We start from the raw sequence: 14,322 nt of genomic DNA, 5'->3' as shown, positions 1-14,322 counted from the left end.
GATGAGCCAGATGATGGCAAATACCAGACCTAACCCAAACCTAACCGGTGTTATCCTCTAAAATATAGATTGAATCCAGGTTTAACTCACTGTTTCAGAGTGGTGCAACATTACTACGTAACCCAAACCAGAAAACGCCCAGGATCAGGCCAACAAGTAGGTGAAAAATGCGAAAGAATGAGCCAGATGATGGCAAATACCAGACCTAACGCTGACCTAACCGGTGTTATTCTTCTAAAATATAGATTGGATCCAGGTTTAACTCACTGTTTGAGTGTGGTACCACATTACTACGTGATCCAAATCAGAAAACGCCCGGGATCTGGCCAACAAGTATGCGAAAAATGCGAATGCATGAGCCAGATGATTGCAAATACCAGACCTAACCCGGACCTAACCGGTGTTATCCTCTAAAATATAGATTGAATCCAGGTTTAACTCACTGTTTCTGAGTGGTGCTACATTATTACGTGATCCAAACCAGAAAGCGCCCAGGATCTGGCCAACAAGTATGCGAAAAATGCGAAAGTATGAGCCAGATGATGGCAAATACTAGACCTAACCCAAACCTAACCGGTGTTATCCTCTAAAATATAGATTGAATCCAGGTTTAACTCACTGTTTCAGAGTGGTGCTACATTACTACGTGATCCAAATCAGAAAACGCCCGGGATCTGGCCAACAAGTATGCGAAAAATGCGAAAGAATGAGCCAGATCATGGCAAATACCAGACCTAACGATGACCTAACCGGTGTTATTCTTCTAAAATATAGATTGGATCCAGGTTTAACTCACCGTTTGAGTGTGGTACCACATTACTACGTGATCCAAACCAGAAAGCGCCCAGGATCTGGCCAACAAGTATGCGAAAAATGCGAATGTATGAGCCGGATGATGGCGAATACCGGACCTAACCCTGACCTAACCAGTGTTATCCTCTAAAATATAGATTGAATCCAGGTTTAACTCACTGTTTCAGAGTGGTGCTACATTACTACGTGATCCAAACCAGAAAGCGCCCAGTATCTGGCCAACAAGTATGCGAAAAATGCGAAAGTATGAGCCAGTGGATGGCAAATACCAGACCTAACCCTGATCTAACCGGTGTCACCCTCTAATATATAGATCGAATCCAGGATTACTTCACTGTTTCAGTGCGGTACCACACTACTACCTGATCCAACCCAGAAAACGCCCAGGATCTGGCCAACAAGTATGCGAAAAATGCGAAGGTATGAGCCAGATGATGGCAAATACCGGACGTAACCCTGACCTAACCAGTGTTATCCTCTAAAATATAGATTGAATCCAGGTTTAACTCACTGTTTGAGTGTGGTACCACATTACTACGTGATCCAAACCAGAAAACGCCCAGGATCTGGCCAACAAGTATGCGAAAAATGCGAAAGTATGAGCCACATGATGACAAATACCAGACCTAACCCTGACCTAACCGGTGTTATCCTCTAAAATATAGATTGAATCCAGCTTTAACTCACTGTTGCAGCGTGGCACCACATTACTACGTAACCCAAACCAGAAAACGCCCAGGATCTGGCCAACAAGTATGCGAAAAATGCGAAAGTATGAGCCAGGTGATGGCAAACACCGGACCTAACCCTGACCTAACCGGTGTCACCTTCTAATATATAGATCGAAACCAGGATTACTTCACAGTTTCAGTGCGGTACCACACTACTACCTGATCCAACCCAGAAAACGCCCAGGATCTGGCCAACAAGTAGGTGAAAAATGCGAAAGTATGAACCAGTTGATGGCAAATACCAGAACTAACGCTGACCTAACCGGTGTTAGTCTTCTAAATTATAGATTGGATCCAGGTTTAACTCACTGTTTGAGTGTGGTACCACATTACTACGTGATACAAATCAGAAAACGCCCGGGATCTGGCCAACAAGTATGCGAAAAATGCGAAAGTATGAGCCAGTGGATGGCAAATACCAGACCTAACCCTGACCTAACCGGTGTCACCCTCTAATATATAGATCGAATCCAGGATTACTTCACTGTTTCAGTGCGGTACCACACTACTACCTGATCAAACCCAGAAAACGCCCAGGATCTGGCCAACAAGTAGGTGAAAAAGGCGAAAGAATAAGCCAGATGGTGGCAAATACCAGACCTAACCCTGACCTAACCAGTGTTATCCTCTAAAATATAGATTGAATCCAGGTTTAACTCACTGTTCCAGTGTGGTACCACATTACTGCGTAACCCAAACCAGAAGGCGCCCAGGATCTGGCCAACAAGTATGCGAAAAATGCGAAAGTATGAGCCAGATGATGGCAAATACCAAACCTAACACAAACCTAACCGGTGTTACCCTCTAATATATAGATCGAATCCAGCATAAACTCACTGTTTCAGTGTGGTACCACATTGCCGCGTGATCCCAACCAGAAAACGCCCGGGATCTGGCCAACAAGTATGCGAAAAGTGCGAAAGCAAGAGCCAGATGATGGCTAATACCAGACCTAACCCTGACCTAACCGGTGTTATTCTTCTAAAATATAGATTGAATCCAGGTTTAACTCACTGTTTCAGAGTGGTGCTACAATACTACGTGATCCAAACCAGAAAGCGCCCAGGATCTGGCCAACAAGTATGCGAAAAATGCGAAAGTATGAGCCAGATGATGGCAAATACCAGACCTAACCCAAACCTAACCGGTGTCACCCTCTAATATATAGATCGAATCCAGGATTACTTCACTGTTTCAGTGCGGTACCACACTACTACCTGATCCAACTCAGAAAACGCCCAGTATCTGGCCAACAAGTAGGTGAAAAATTCGAAAGTATCTGCCAGATGATGGCAAATACCAGACCTAACCCTGACCTAACCAGTGTTATCCTCTAAAATATAGATTGAATCCAGGTTTAACTCACTGGTGCAGTGTGGTGCCACATTACTACGTGATCCAAACCAGAAAACGCCCAGGATCTGACCAACAAGTATGCGAAGAATACGAAAGTATGAGCCACATGATGGCAAATACCAGACCTAACGCTGACCTAACCGGTGTTATTCTTCTAAAATATAGATTGGATCCAGCTTTAACTCACTGTTGCAGTGTGGCACCACATTACTACGTTACACAAACCAGAAAACGCCCAGGATTTGGCCAACAAGTATGCGAAAATTGCGAAAGTATGAGCCACATGATGGCAAATACCAGACCTAACCCTGACCTAACCGGTGTCACCCTCTAATATATAGATCGAATCCAGGATTACTTCACTGTTTCAGTGCGGTACCACACTACTACCTGATCCAACTCAGAAAACGCCCAGTATCTGGCCAACAAGTAGGTGAAAAATTCGAAAGTATATGCCAGATGATGGCAAATACCAGACCTAACCCTGACCTAACCAGTGTTATCCTCTAAAATATAGATTGAATCCAGGTTTAACTCACTGGTGCAGTGTGGTACCACATTACTACGTGATCCAACCCAGAAAACGCCCAGGATCTGGACAAACAAGTAAGCGAAAAAGGCGAAAGAATGAGCCAGATGATGGCAAATACCAGACCTAACCCTGACCTAACCGGTGTTATCCTCTAAAATATACATTCAAGCCAGGTTTAACTCACTGTTTCAGTGTGGTACCACATTACTACGTGATCCAACACAGAAAACGCCCAGGATCTGGCCAACAAGTAGGTGAAAAATGCGAATGTATGAGCCAGTTGATGGCAAATACCAGACATAACCCTGACCTAACCGGTGTTATCCTCTAAAATATAGATTGAATCCAGGTTTAACTCGCTGTTTCAGAGCGGTGCTACATTACTACGTAACCCAAACCAGAAAACGCTCAGTATCTGGCCAACAAGTATGCGAAAAATGCGAAAGTATGAACCAGTTGATGGCAAATACCAGAACTAACGCTGACCTAACCGGTGTTATTCTTCTAAAATATAGATTGGATCTAGGTTTAACTCACTGTTTGAGTGTGGTACCACATTACTACGTGATCCAAACCAGAAAGCGCCCAGGATCTGGCCAACAAGTATGCGAAAAATGCGAAAGTATGAGCCAGATGATGTCAAACACCAGCCCTAACCCTGACCTAACCGGTGTCACCCTCTAATATATAGATCGAATCCAGGATTACTTCACCGTTTCAGTGCGGTACCACACTACTACCTGATCCAACCCAGAAAACGCCCAGGATCTGGCCAACAAGTAGGTGTAAAAGGCGAAAGAATAAGCCGGATGATGGCAAATACCAGACCTAACCCTGACCTAACCGGTGTTATCCTCTAAAATATAGATTGAATCCAGGTTTAAGTCACTGTTTCAGAGTGGTGCTACATTACTACGTAACCCAAACCAGAAAACGCCCAGGATCTGGCCAACAAGTATGCGAAAATTGCGAAAGTATGAGCCACATGATGGCAAATACCAGACCTAACCCTGACCTAACCGGTGTTATCCTCTAAAATATAGATTGAATCCAGCTTTAACTCACTGTTTCAGTGTGGTACCACATTACTACGTGATCCAACCCAGAAAATGCCCAGGATCTGGCCGACAAGTAGGTGAAAAATGCGAAAGTATGAACCAGTTGATGGCAAATACCAGAACTAACGCTGACCTTACCGGTGTTATTCTTCTAAAATATAGATTGGATCTAGGTTTAACTCACTGTTTGAGTGTGGTACCACATTACTACGTGATCCAAACCAGAAAGCGCCCAGGATCTGGCCAACAAGTATGCGAAAAATGCGAAAGTATGAGGCAGATGATGGCAAATACCAGACCTAACCCTGACCTAACCGGTCTTATCCTCTAAAATATAGATTGAATCCAGGTTTAACTCACTGTTTCAGAGTGGTGCTACATTACTACGTAACCCAAACCAGAAAACGCCCAGGATCTGGTCAACAAGTGTGCGAAAAATGCGAAAGTATGAGCCACATGATGGCAAATACCAGACCTAACCCTGACCTAACCGGTGTTATCCTCTAAAATATAGATTGAATCCAGCTTTAACTCACTGTTGCAGCGTGGCACCACATTACTACGTGACCCTAACCAGAAAACGCCCAGGATCAGGCCAACAAGTAGGTGAAAAAGGCGAAAGAATGAGCCAGATGATGGCAAATACCAGACCTAACCCTGACCTAACCGGTGTTATCCTCTAAAATATACATTCAAGCCAGGTTTAACTGACTGTTTCAGTGTGGTACCACATTACTACGTGATCCAACCCAGAAAATGCCCAGGATCTGGCCGACAAGTAGGTGAAAAATGCGAAAGTATGAACCAGTTGATGGCAAATACCAGAACTAACGCTGACCTAACCGGTGTTATTCTTCTAAAATATAGATTGGATCCAGGTTTAACTCACTGTTTGAGTGTGGTACCACATTACTACGTGATCCAAATCAGAAAACGCCCGGGATCTGGCCAACAAGTATGCGAAAAATGCGAATGTATGAGCCAGATGATGGCAAATACCAGACCTAACCCGGACCTAACCGGTGTTATCCTCTAAAATATAGATTGAATCCAGGTTTAACTCACTGTTTGAGTGTGGTACCACATTACTACGTGATCCAAATCAGAAAACGCCCGGGATCTGGCCAACAAGTATGCGAAAAATGCGAATGTATGAGCCAGATGATGGCAAATACCAGACCTAACCCGGACCTAACCGGTGTTATCCTCTAAAATATAGATTGAATCCAGGTTTAACTCACTGTTTCAGAGTGGTACCACACTACTACCTGATCCAACCCAGAAAACGCCCAGGATCAGCCCAACAAGTATGCGAAAAATGCGAAAGTATGAGCCAGATGATGGCAAATACCGGACGTAACCCTGACCTAACCAGTGTTATCCTCTAAAATATAGATTGAATCCAGATTTAACTCACTGTTTGAGTGTGGTACCACATTACTAAGTGATCCAAACCAGAAAACGCCCAGGATCTGGCCAACAAGTATGCGAAAAATGCGAAAGTATGAGCCACATGATGGCAAATACCAGACCTAACCCTGACCTAACCGGTGTTATCCTCTAAAATATAGATTGAATCCAGCTTTAACTCACTGTTGCAGCGTGGCACCACATTACTACGTAACCCGAACCAGAAAACGCCCAGGATCTGGCCAACAAGTATGCGAAAAATGCGAAAGTATGAACCAGTTGATGGCAAATACCAGAACTAACGCTGACCTAACCGGTGTTATTCTTCTAAATTATAGATTGGATCCAGGTTTAACTCACTGTTTGAGTGTGGTACCACATTACTGCGTAACCCAAACCAGAAGGCGCCCAGGATCTGGCCAACAAGTATGCGAAAAATGCGAAAGTATGAGCCAGATGATGGCAAATACCAGACCTAACCCTGACCTACCCGGTGTTATTCTTCTAAAATATAGATTGAATCCAGGTTTAACTCACTGTTTCAGAGTGGTGCTACATTACTACGTGATCCAAACCAGAAAGCGCCCAGGATATGGCCAACAAGTATGCGAAAAATGCGAAAGTATGAGCCAGATGATGGCAAATACCAGACCTAACCCAAACCTAACCGGTGTCACCCTCTAATATATAGATCGAATCCAGGATTACTTCACTGTTTCAGTGCGGTACCACACTACTACCTGATCCAACTCAGAAAACGCCCAGTATCTGGCCAACAAGTAGGTGAAAAATTCGAAAGTATATGCCAGATGATGGCAAATACCAGACCTAACCCTGACCTAACCAGTGTTATCCTCTAAAATATAGATTGAATCCAGGTTTAACTCACCGGTGCAGTGTGGTGCCACATTACTACGTGATCCAACCCAGAAAACGCCCAGGATCTGGACAAACAAGTAAGCGAAAAAGGCGAAAGAATGAGCCAGATGATGGCAAATACCAGACCTAACCCTGACCTAACCGGTGTTACCCTCTAATATATAGATCGAGTTCAGGATTACTTCACTGTTTCAGTGCGGTACCACACTACTACCTAATCCAACCCAGAAAACGCCCAGGATCTGGCCAACAAGTAGGTGAAAAAGGCGAAAGAATAAGCCAGATGGTGGCAAATACCAGACCTAACCCAATCCTAACCGGTGTTATCCTAGAAAATATAGATTGAATACAGGTTTAGCTCAATGTTGCAGTGTGGAACCACATTACTACGTGATCCAAACCAGAAAACGCCCAGGATCTGGCCAACAAGTAGGTGAAAAATTCGAAAGTATATGCCAGATGATGGCAAATACCAGACCTAACCCTGACCTAACCGGTGTTATCCTCTAAAATATAGATTGTATCCAAGATAAACTCACTGTTTCAGTGTGGTAACGAATTACTACGTGATCCAAACCAGAAAACGCCCAGGATCTGGCCAACAACTATGCGAAAAATGCGAAAGTATGAACCAGTTGATGGCAAATACCAGAACTAACGCTGACCTAACCGGTGTTATTCTTCTAAATTATAGATTGGATCCAGGTTTAACTCACTGTTTGAGTGTGGTACCACATTACTGCGTAACCCAAACCAGAAGGCGCCCAGGATCTGGCCAACAAATATGCGAAAAATGCGAAAGTATGAGCCAGATGATGGCAAATACCAGACCTAACACAAACCTAACCGGTGTCACCCTCTAATATATAGATCGAATCCAGGATCACTTCACTGTTTCAGTGCGGTACCACACTACTACCTGATCCAACCCAGAAAACGCCCAGGATCTGGCCAACAAGTAGTGCAAAATTCGAAAGTATATGCCAGATGATGGCAAATACCAGACCAAACCCTGACCTAACCAGTGTTATCCTCTAAAATATAGATTGAATCCAGGTTTAACTCACTGGTGCAGTGTGGTGCCACATTACTACCTGATCCAAACCAGAAAGCGCCCAGGATCTGGCAAACAAGTATACGAAAAATGCGAAAGTACGAGCCAGATGATGGCAAATACCAGACCTAACCCAATCCTAACCGGTGTTATCCTATAAAATATAGATTGAATACAGGTTTAACTCACTGTTCCAGTGTGATACCACATTACTACGTGATCCAACTCAGAAAACGGTCAGGATCTGGCCAACAAGTAGGTGAAAAATTCGAACGTATATGCCAGATGATGGCATATACCAGACCTAACCCTGACCTAACCAGTGTTATCCTCTAAAATATAGATTGAATCCAGGTTTAACTCACTGGTGCAGTGTGGTGCCACATTACTACGTGAGCCAAACCAGAAAACGCCCAGGATCTGACCAACAAGTATGCGAAAAATACGAAAGTATGAGCCACATGATAGCAAACACCAGACATAACGCTGACCTAACCGGTGTTATTCTTCAAAAATATAGCTTCGATCCAGGTTTAACTCACTGTTTGAGTGTGGTACCACATTACTACGTGACCCAAACCAGAAAAGGCCCAGGATCTGGCCAACAAGTATGCGAAAAATGCGAATGTATGAGCCAGATGATGGCAAATACCAGACCTAACCCTGACCTAACCGGTGTTATCCTCTAAAATATAGATTGAATCCAGGTTTATCCCGCTGATTCAGTGTGGTACCGCATTACTACGCGATACAACCCAGAAAACGCCCAGGCTCAGGCCAACAAGTAAGTGAAAAAGGCGAAAGTATAAGCCAGATGATGGCAAATACCAGACCTAACCCTGACCTAACCGGTGTTATCCTCTAAAATATAGATTGAATTCAAGTTTGACTCACTGTTGCAGTGTGGTACCACATTACTACGTAACCCAAACCAGAAAACGCCCAGGATCTGGCCAACAAGTATGCGAATAATGCGTAAGTATGAGCCAGATGATCGCAAATACCAGACCTAACCCTGACCTAACCGGTGTTATCCCCTAAAATATAGATTGAATACAGGTTTAGCTCAATGTTGCAGTGTGGTGCCACATTACTACGTGATCCAAACCAGAAAACGCCCAGGATATGGCCAACAAGTATGCGAAAAATGCGAAAGTATGAGCTAGATGATGGCAAATACCGGACCTAACCCTGACCTAACCAGAGTTATCCTCTAAAACATAGATTGTATCCAGGTTTAACTCACTGATGCAGTGTGGTGCCACATTACTACCTGATCCAATCCAGCAAACGCCCAGGATCTGGCAAACAAGTATGCGAAAAATGCGAAAGTATGAGCCAGATGATGGCAAACACCAGACCTAACCCTGACCTAACCGGAGTCACCCTCTAATATATATATCGAATCCAGGATTACTTCACTGTTTCAGTGCGGTACCACACTACTACCTGATCCAACCCAGAAAACGCCCAGGATCTGGCCAACAAGTATGCGAAAAATGCGAAAGTATGAGCCAGGTGATGGCAAATACCGGACGTAACCCTGACCTAACCAGTGTTATCCTCTAAAATATAGATTGAATCCAGGTTTAACTCACTGTTTGAGTATCGTACCACATTACTACGTGATCCAAACCAGAAAACGCCCAGGATCTGGCCAACAAGTATGCGAAAAATGCGAATGTATGAGCCTGATGATGGCAAATACCAGACCTAACCCGGACCTAACCGGTGTTATCCTCTAAAATATACATTCAAGCCAGGTTTAACTCACTGGTGCAGTGTGGTGCCACATTACTACCTGATCCAACCCAGAAAGCGCCCAGGATATGGCCAACAAGTATGCGAAAAATGCGAAAGTATGAGCCAGATGATGGCAAATACCAGACCTAACACAAACCTAACCGGTGTCACCCTCTAATATATAGATCGAATCCAGGATCACTTCACTGTTTCAGTGCGGTACCACACTACTACCTGATCCAACCCAGAAAACGCCCAGGATCTGGCCAACAAGTAGTGCAAAATTCGAAAGTATATGCCAGATGATGGCAAATACCAGACCAAACCCTGACCTAACCAGTGTTATCCTCTAAAATATAGATTGAATCCAGGTTTAACTCACTGGTGCAGTGTGGTGCCACATTACTACCTGATCCAAACCAGAAAGCGCCCAGGATCTGGCAAACAAGTATACGAAAAATGCGAAAGTACGAGCCAGATGATGGCAAATACCAGACCTAACCCAATCCTAACCGGTGTTATCCTATAAAATATAGATTGAATACAGGTTTAGCTCAATGTTGCAGTGTGGAACCACATTACTACGTGATCCAAACCAGAAAACGCCCAATATCTGGACAACAAGTATGCGAAAAATGCGAAAGTATGAACAAGATGATGGCAAATACCGGACGTAACCCTGACCTAACCAGTGTTATCCTCTAAAATATAGATTGAATCCAGGTTTAACTCACTGGTGCAGTGTGGTGCCACATTACTACGTGATCCATACCAGATAACGCCCAGGATCTGGCCAACAAGTATGCGAAAAATACGAAAGTATGAGCCACATGATGGCAAATACCAGACCTAACACTGACCTAACCGGTGTTATTCTTCTAAAATAAAGATTGGATCCAGGTTTAACTCACTGTTTCAGTGTGGTACCGCATTACTACGCGATCCAACCCAGAAAACGCCGAGGCTCAGGCCAACAAGTAAGTGACAAGGCGAAAGTATAAGCCAGATGTTGGCAAATAACAGACCTAACCCTGACCTAACCGGTGTTATCCTCTAAAATATAGATTGAACTCAAGTTTGACTCACTGTTGCAGTGTGGTACCACATTACTACGTAACCCAAACCAGGAAACGCCCAGGATCTGGCCAACAAGTATGCAAAAAATGCGAATGTATGAGCCAGATGATGGCAAATACCAGACCTAACCCTGTCCTAACCGGTGTTAACCAGTAAAATATAGATTGAATCCAGGTTTAACTCACTGTTTCAGAGTGGTGCTACATTACTACGTGATCCAAACCAGAAAGCGCCCAGGATCTGGCCAACAAGTATGCGAAAAATGCGAAAATATGAGCCAGATGATGGCAAATACCATACCTAACCCTGACCTAACCAGTGTTACCCACTAAAAAATAGATTGAATCCAGGTTTAACTCACTGTTGCAGTGTGGTGCCACACTACTACGTGATCCAAACCAGAAAACGCCCAGGATCTGCCCAACAAGTATGCGAAAAATGCGAAAGTATGAGCCAGATGATGGCAAATACCAGACCTAACCCAATCCTAACCGGTGTTATCCTATAATATATAGATTGAATCCAGGTTTAGCTCAATGTTGCAGTGTGTAACCACATTACTACGTGATCCAAATCAGAAAGCGCCCAGGGTCTGGCCAACAAGTATGCGAAAAATGCGAAAATATGATCCAGATGATGGCAAATACCATACCTAACCCTGACCTAACCAGTGTTACCCTCCAATATATAGATCGAATCCAGGATTACATCACTGTTTCAGTGCGGTACCACACTACTACCTGATCCAACCCAGAAAACGCCCAGGATCTGGCCAACAAGTATGCGAAAAATGCGAATGTATGAGCCAGATGATGGCAAATACCAGACCTAACCCTGACCTAACGGGTGTTGTCCTCTAAAATATACATTGAAACCAGGTTTAACTCACTATTTCAGTGTGCGTACCACATTACTACGTGTTCCAAACCAGAAAGCGCCCAGGATATGGCCAACAAGTAGGTGCAAAATTCGAAAGTATATGCCAGATGATGGCAAATACCAGACAAAACCCTGACCTAACCAGTGTTATCCTCTAAAATATAGATTGAATCCAGGTTTAACTCACTGGTGCAGTGTGGTGCCACATTACTACCTGATCCAAACCAGAAAACGCCCAGGATCTGGCCAACAAGTAGATGAAATAGGCGAAAGAATGAGCCAGATGATGGCAAATACCAGACCTAACCCTGACCTAACCAGTGTTACCCTCTAAAATATAGATTGAATCCAGGTTTAACTCACTGTTGCAGTGTGGTGCCACATTACTACGTGATCCAAACCAGAAAACGCCCAGGATCTGGCCAACAAGTATGCGAAAAATGCGATAGTATGAGCCAGATTATGGCAAATACCGGACCTAACCCAAACCTAACCGGTGTTACCCTCTAATATATAGATCGAATCCAGGATTACTGCACTGTTTCAGTGCGGTACCACACTACTACCTGATCCAATCCAGAAAACGCCCAGGATCTGGCCAACAACTATGCGAAAAATGCGAAAGTATGAGCCACATGATGGCAAATACCGGACCTAACCCTGACCTAACCAGTGTTTTCCACTAAAACATAGATTGTATCCAGGTTTAACTCACTGATGCAGTGTGGAACCACATTACTACATGATCCAAACCAGAAAACGCCAAGTATCTGACCAATAAGAATGCGAAAAATGCGAAACTATGAGCCAGATTATGGCAACTCCCAGGCCTCAGCCCGACCTAACCGGTGTTATCCTTTAAAATATAGATCGGACACAGGTTTAACTCACTGTTTCAGTGTGGTACCACATTACTACGTGATCCAAACCAGAAAACGCCCAGGGTCACGCCATCAAGTAGGTGAAAAAGGCGAAACTATGAGCCAGATGATGGCAAATACAAGACCTAACCCTGACCTAACGGGTGTTATCCTCTAAAATATACATTGAAACCAGGTTTAACTCAATGTTTCAGTGTGGTACCACATTACTACGTGATCCAAACCAGAAAACGCCCAGGATCTGGCCAACAAGTAGGTGAAAAATGCGAAAGTATGAGCCAGTTGATGGCAAATACCAGACCTAACACTGACCTAACTGTTGTTATTCTTCTAAAATATAGATTGGATCCAGGTTTAGCTCACTGTTTGAGTGTGGTCCCACATTACTGCGTGGTCCAAACAAGAAAACGCCCAGGATCTGTCCAACAAGTATGCGAAAAATGCGAATGTTTGAGCCATATGATGGCAAATACCAGACCTCACCCTGACTTAACCGGTGTTATCCTCTAAAATATAGATTGAATCCAGGTTTAACTCACTGTTTCAGAGTGGTGCTACATTACTACGTGATCCAAACCAGAAAGCGCCCAGGATATGGCCAACAAGTATGCGAAAAATGCGAAAGTATGAGCCAGATGATGGCAAATACCAGACCTAACACAAACCTAACCGGTGTCACCCTCTAATATATAGATCGAATCCTGGATTACTTCACTGTTTCAGTGCGGTACCACACTACTACCTGATCCAACCTAGAAATCGCCCAGGATCTGGCCAACAAGTAGGTGCAAAAGTCGAAAGTATATGCCAGTGGATCGTAAATACCAGACCTAACGCTGACCTAACCGGTGTCATCCTCTAATGCATAGATTGAATCCAAGATTAACTCACTGTTTCAGTGTGGTAACACACTACTACGTGATCCAAACCAGAAAACGCCCAGGATCTGGACATCAAATATGCGAAAAATGCGAAAGCATGAGCCAGATGATGACAAACACCAGACCTAACCAAACCTAACCGGTGTTACCCTCTAATATATAGATCGAATCCAGGATTACTTCACTGTTTCAGTGCGGTACCACACTACTACCTGATCCAACCCACAAAACGCCCAGGATCTGGCCAACAAGTATGCGAAAAATGCGAAAGTATGAGCCAGATGATGGCAAATACCGGACCTAACCCTGACCTAACCAGTGTTTTCCTCTAAAACATAGATTGTATCCAGGTTTAACTCACTGTTTGAGTGTGGTCCCACATTAATACGTGGTCCAAACCAGAAAACGCGCAGGATCTGGCCAACAAGTATGCGAAAAATGCGAATGTATGAGCCAGATGATGGCAAATACCAGACCTAACCCTGACCTAACCGGTGTTATCCAGTAAAATATAGATTGAATCCAGGTTTAACTCACTGTTTCAGAGTGGTGCTACAGTACTACGTGATCCAAACCAGAATGTGCCCAGGATCTGGCCAACAAGTATGCGAAAAATGCGAAAGTATGAGTCAGTGGATGGCAAATACCAGACCTAACCCTGACCTAACCGGTGGCGCCCTCTAATATATAGATCGAATCCAGGATTACCTCACTGTTTCAGTGCGGTGCCACACTACCAGCTGATCCAACCCAGAAAACGCCCAGGATGTGGCCAACAAGTAGATGAAAAAGGCGAAAGAATGAGCCAGATGATGGCAAATACCAGACCTAACCCTGACCTAACCAGTGTTACCCTCTAAAATATAGATTGAATCCAGGTTTAACTCACTGTTGCAGTGTGGTGCCACATTACTACGTGATCCAAACCAGAAAACGCCCAGGATCAGACCATCAAGTAGGTGAAAAAGGCGAAACTATGAGCCAGATGGTGGCAAATACCAGACCTAACCCAGACCTAACCCTGACCT

Source organism: Colletes latitarsis, chromosome 13, assembly GCF_051014445.1.
Source record: "Colletes latitarsis isolate SP2378_abdomen chromosome 13, iyColLati1, whole genome shotgun sequence".
In the NCBI taxonomy this organism is placed as follows: domain Eukaryota; kingdom Metazoa; phylum Arthropoda; class Insecta; order Hymenoptera; family Colletidae; genus Colletes; species Colletes latitarsis.
This window is presented reverse-complemented; position numbering follows the sequence as displayed.